Raw genomic sequence first — 6,242 nt, 5'->3', positions numbered from 1 at the left:
TGAATATATGTCTATATGAATAATGTTTAAGTTTCCACAACGAACAATAAATTTTTTCTTCAGTAATCTGTGAAGTTTCCAGGAAGAAGATGGGGCCCCACAACAATGATTCCACCTGTTTAATGTGATGTCATCATGATGATAGCAGTATTTTAAGATCAGTTTTGGAAACCAGCTTCTCAAAACAGTTCCAACTTGGTTAGTTGAAATGGTGTACCTCATGGTGATGCACACAATAATGGAGATGGGTTAAATTAATAGGTAAGAGTTAACCAATAAGAAGCTAGAGCTAATGGGTCAAGCAGTGATTTAATCAATACAGTTTCTGTGTGATTATTCTGGGACTAAGTGATTGGGAACAAACTAGCGGCCTTACTCCAACAGACCCCACAGTCTGTTTCAGTCATTCACTGTCACCCACATTCAGAGGGCATGGTTTGGTCCTATGCTGATTCTGTCACTATCAGGCTGGAGCTGGTGGGCTCCCATTAGCTCAGGTAAGTTGTTTCAGTGGGTATCCACATCACTGTCTTAACGTCTTTGCTCCTGGACGGCCAGGACAAACAAGGGACCCTCTCATTGTAACAGACCATAACCAACAACAACATTCAAACCACCCCACTAAATGATTACAAACAATCATACCTTACAAAATGACCAAAAGCAACTTATCCTACCTCTCAGGAATGTGAGCATTGTGTTCTCTGGACTGCTTCCAATTGCTGTAAGTGGTGGGGGAAGTAGAATCTTTAGGGGACTCTGAAAAAATAGAAATTTGGTCAAGATCTGGGAAAAGTAGTTGTATTTTGTTTTGTTTAGTCTCTGTGTGATGAGAAAGTGTAGATCTTATCTGAAGTCCTGGCTGCTTTCATGTATGAGGCTGAAGTTTTTTTTTTAATGTATATTTTTGAGAAAATTGAAAATTAACATTCAAAAAGGGTGGATCATTCTGATCTGGGCTATTTGATTATCTTTTTTGGGATCTGCTATTTGTTTTTGAGCACACACACACAAACACACACACATATATTTATATATATACACACATATATACATTAGCACAGATATAGAATGTGTGGTGTGCATAAGTCAGCTAAAGATGATTATTTTATGTTTGAGCAAGTAAAAGGCATCTGTTGACTTTAAAAGCCTGCTTTGACTATATAACTAAAGTGTAATATGAATCTCCATAAATGTTATATGAAAAAATGGCATGTAATAATAAGTCCTGGACACTGAAGACTCTGTAGCCGACAAGATTTATCAAATCTCATCCAATCTGAGGGTTGTTCCCATGCAAAAGGACCAGCATCCCTTGACCTATCCTGTAGTCCTTCTGGACTTCTTCACTCATGTCTGCAGCCACGATCCTTAGGAGTTCTCCCTTGGTCAAATCCGATCTTTTGTAATTTTGAAGTAATCCATAGTTTTTTGTTGTTGTTGTTGTTGTTGTTTCTTGAGGAAACAAAAGCACAACCTCTCCCACATACAACACATTTTCTGACTTCTTAGACATTTTAAAAATATATAGATTGGCTTAATTTAGCAGTTTCCATGATGTAATGTCTCTCATCAGCTATTGTTTTTGTTCATTATCATTCTAAAAATTTAAGCAAAGGACCATACTAGTACCAGACATTCTGGGTATTTCCCATATTTATGTGGCTGTTTTCTTTTTTGTGACTTTACTTTCTATTTATAGACTTCACTTTACTATTTTTCAATTATCTAGTTATTTTTCTCTGACTATATATCTATACTCACTATTTTACTTTTTTTCAGTCTCTAAGCACATTTTAAAGCATACTATACCTGTTCAGAGGGCTTTTTAAGCAGGTTTTTTTTTTTTCAAGTCTGGGATTGACTTTCTATGTGCCTACAGCTGTGAACTTACAGCAATCTCTGACTGCTTGAGCCAATCCTTACATTGCTAAGTGGGAAGGTAGGCCCTCAGTTTACCAAATTACCTGGAAGCTAGCTTCACCCACTTCGGTTTGGTAAGAACTGAGCCTCATACCTACAGGCACTGGCCTGGAGCTGGTCTATCCTTCCTAGCTCTGGGTAGTTTCTGGGTCTATGCCACAGAGTAGCATGCTGCTCACTGCTCCTAAATCCCATTCCAAAGCTCCATAGTATGGCCTTTTAAAAGATCCATACCTCTGTATACCACAAGCCCAAGCTACTGGGAATTTTTTTATTTTTCATCTTTCTCAGGCCCTATGTACATTTGCACACTGCACACTGGGCATCACATGTAACAATACTTTCTTGTTGGGACCACCAACTCACAAATGATACAGAGATTTCTTATTGATTATGAAAGTTTGGCTTTACATTAGGCTTGTTCCAAACTAATTATTGTAGCTCAAATGAACCTGTTTCTGTTCATCTATGTTCTTCATGTGGCTTGATTGCGTCTGCTCTGTACTGTAATATCTGACTTCTTCAGAGTCTCACTGGCATGCTTCTGACATAATCCACATGCCTAGATACCTCCCACTCTTCCTCTCGCTCCTCAGAAATTCTACCTAGCAATTTGTCATTTGCCTCTTTATTAAATCAATCACAGTGTCAAGTCTTTACATGGTGTTAACAAATATTCTGCAACATGAGATAATTTAATATCCATGATTATTGCTGATCTAGTAACAATTTATAGGAAATGAAATATACCTTAATGTCCATCTCCTGATGAATTTAAATATAACAGATATAGATGATAGATAGATTAATAGATAGATGATAGATAAGTAAACATGATATGTTTACACAATGGGATTATATTAACCAATAAACAGAAATTATTCTGAAACTTGTAAGGAAAATGAGTAGAACTGGAAACTATACTGAGTGAGGAAGGATTTTCTAAGAATCCTTCTTAGTTTTTTTCTAGTTCTCTCTCTCTCTCTCTCTCTCTCTCTCTCTCTCTCTCTCTCTCTCTCTCCTTTATTCCTGGCATCCAACTCTTTTGTCACCACATGCCTTGACGCAAAGCAATGGATGCAACTCACATTATAATAAATCTTCAGAAATCATGGGTCAAAGTTAAGTTTTGATCATTATATTGTTTTCTTCAGGTACTTTTTACCATTATAACAAAATAAAAATAAAGACAATTTCTATTCAGCTAAATTTCCCTTTGGTTGAATAAAGATACTCAATTTATAGTTGAATGTGTACAATGAAATTTTGCTACTTAGTAGTATATTTTTGTATTGTTAATAAGTTAAATTTAAATAGTAAACATAAAAGCTTGAATTATCACAGTTTAATCTTGAGTTTAAAGTATACCTATTATTATACATCTGATATTTCTAAACAGTATTAAATGTATTAAATGACTGAACTGATTATTAAATAGAAAAAAATATAGTAGGGGACGCAGTGAACTAAGAAGATTTATATGTTAAATAATGGAAAGTCAAGGTTTTGCTTCACACACATGATATAACGTATTATTCTGATGCCTATCATGCAATACCAGCTCTGTCTTCTAGTACCATGACAGCAAGTGTTACAGATAGTCTATGTTCTTGAATTCTTACTGACTGGAATACTAAAATCATCAGTTAAATTTGTATTAGTGTTAGTCCATGTTCCCTTAAACGTTCGTAATGGAGCAGCTTAGTGAATATATAGCCTCTAACAAATGAAATTTTGCGAGGCATATCTCCAAAATATTTTAAAGTCACTCCTGCTATGCATGTTTTTTTTCTTTGTATTTCTTATTTTTTATTTAAACACAGGTTTTGTGTCTAAAAACGGGTTTTGTGTCAAGGATAAGAATATATTTAAATTTCAAGACAATATTTTGATTTAATAAAATAATCTTAAGACCACTTAATGTTCACAAATGATCTATTGATGAAATATTTCATTAGAATTGCAAAATGATGCTTCTCTTATAGCACTTGCAACAGCAATATCAATAATACATTATCTGTTTTACAGGAAACTTTTCAAAAGAAATGACATAAAAGGCATTGTAATCTCTTATGTTTCCTATAATGAGGCAGATTAATTATATTTCAACATATATTAATGCCTTACATTTTAGACCATTTATTTACCTAGTACATATTTTTTCAGAAGCTACATCTGCTTTCTGTCTTCATTTATTATCATGTAAAATAAGTAAGCACAATTACTTTTATAGCATTATTCATTTTAAGCACAGCATATAAGCTGCAATATTTGTCTAAATTTGAAAAAAAAACACATAAAATTAAAAGAAAAAATACCAGATGTATATATTGCATTTCATGAATTCCCATAGCCTTTGTCCATTAAAACAATAAATTTAAATTTTTAACTAAACATTGACATATCATAATGAGAAAAAATAACATATTGCATTTTATACATTATACAGAGAAGATTATACAAAGCATTCATTCACTCATCTTGCAGGTATGTACAGAACCTATGCTCTATGCAAAGGAGTATTATGGGTTGGGGATTAGCCTTCTGACATTGACGGAATTAGCTTCTGCTTCTCATAGAGGGTAGCAGATCCTCCAATTCATTAGAAGGCAGTAAGGATCTGTGAAGAGGAATAGGATATATGTCTAATCATAGATGTGTAAGGAAAGTGCAGTGTTGCAGTTGATAACTTATTAAAATATCCTTTAAAATTCTACAAAATGTATCTGACAGTTGCCTGATCTCAAGTGCTCCCCTATGCTACCTTATTCATTCACTCAGGATACTGTCACCAAAGCCAGTCTCTTGATGTTCTTTTCATAGTTCTGTTTTCTTCTACTCTTTGCTCTGATTCTGCATTCTCAGTGGTTCCTTCACACAAAAGTGAAATGCACCATTGTACCTTTTACTAAACCTTTCAAAACAGTTTTCTTGGTTGTATCTTTTCTCCTATTTCCTGGATGACGAACTTCAGCATTTCCTTGGTATCTTTGCTGTACTGATTTAAGGAAATCATCTGGGTATCAAATAGTGTGGCCTCTCCAGGATCCTAAGAAAATGTGGCAGTAGTGGTGTATATGCCATGTGCATATACTTGAATACTTTAAATTAGTTCAGCATTACTTAGAATACCCATGTGTAGTAATATGGAGTGGTGGGGCTGAGTCCCCAACACCCCAGCCGCACCCCGGCCGCCTGGCCAGCTTATGCCCCAAAATAATTACACGGACACTGTATTCTTTTAATCACTGCTTGGCCCATTCTCTTCTAGGCTAACTCTCACACCTGGACTAGCCCATTTCTAATAATCTGCTGTAGCCCACAAGGTGGCTTACCGGGAAGATTCTAGCCTACGTCCATCCTGGGTTGGAGCTTCATCATGTGTGCCTCAGAGAGCAGAGCTCTTGCCTCTGCCCGCAAGAGTGGAGCATCGTGTCTCTCTGGGGCGTCTGCCCCCGAGAGTAGAGCTGTCGAGTCTCACCTCACTTCCTCTTCCTCCCAGCATTCTGCTCCATTCACTCCTCCCATCTACGTTCTAACCTATCAGGGCAAGCAGCTTCTTTATTTAATCAACCAATGACCTTCCTCCATCACCCATGTTATTAAAAGTTATAGAAATACATGTGGTATGAGTTTAAGAAATCAGGACAATAAATAAAGTCTGTGTGTATTCAACAGAAACTTCCCCACATATATTTTCAATACAAAATTTTTTCAGTTTTTGGATGCAGAATTGTCGAACATGGGAAGCTTATTGTACATTGTTTCCTAATTTGTTAATTGTCTGTTTCTCAAAATTTAGTTATCGATTTCATTGAAGCAGGAATTCCTATCATCAATATTACCTTATTTCTTACTCCTTAAGTGGAACTTAGGCTTAAGAGTCACTCAGCATAGATTTATTGAATATACACTGAATTAATCAAGCTATTATCTCCACCATATCCATTTCCTTCATTTTTATATGGTGTATAAATATATCTTTACTTTTTCTCTACATACTACAGTTTTTTTAAAATCAAGATGTCATTATCTCTCATCAATATTACAAGCGTCTTCAACCAAGGCCTTTGCCTATTCTCTTTAGCTTACCCAAGTTAATGCATGTGTAAATAATCCAGTTTTTTAAAAAAAAGTACTCAAGGAAGTTCTGTGCCTCTTAAAATGGAGTTCTAGACCCAGCATACTGTTATTATTTGTTGATATTGCTAGCTTCATATTTAGAAACTCTATATTCTTTCAGTTTTTCCCTATGAGAGATCATTCTCTTATTTTTCACTATGGCTGTTTCCTTTCTCAATAGTTTTGTAAATAAAAAA

Source organism: Microtus ochrogaster, linkage group LG1 (assembly GCF_000317375.1).
Source record: "Microtus ochrogaster isolate Prairie Vole_2 linkage group LG1, MicOch1.0, whole genome shotgun sequence".
Classification (NCBI taxonomy): domain Eukaryota; kingdom Metazoa; phylum Chordata; class Mammalia; order Rodentia; family Cricetidae; genus Microtus; species Microtus ochrogaster.
Note: the sequence above shows the minus strand (reverse complement) of the source record.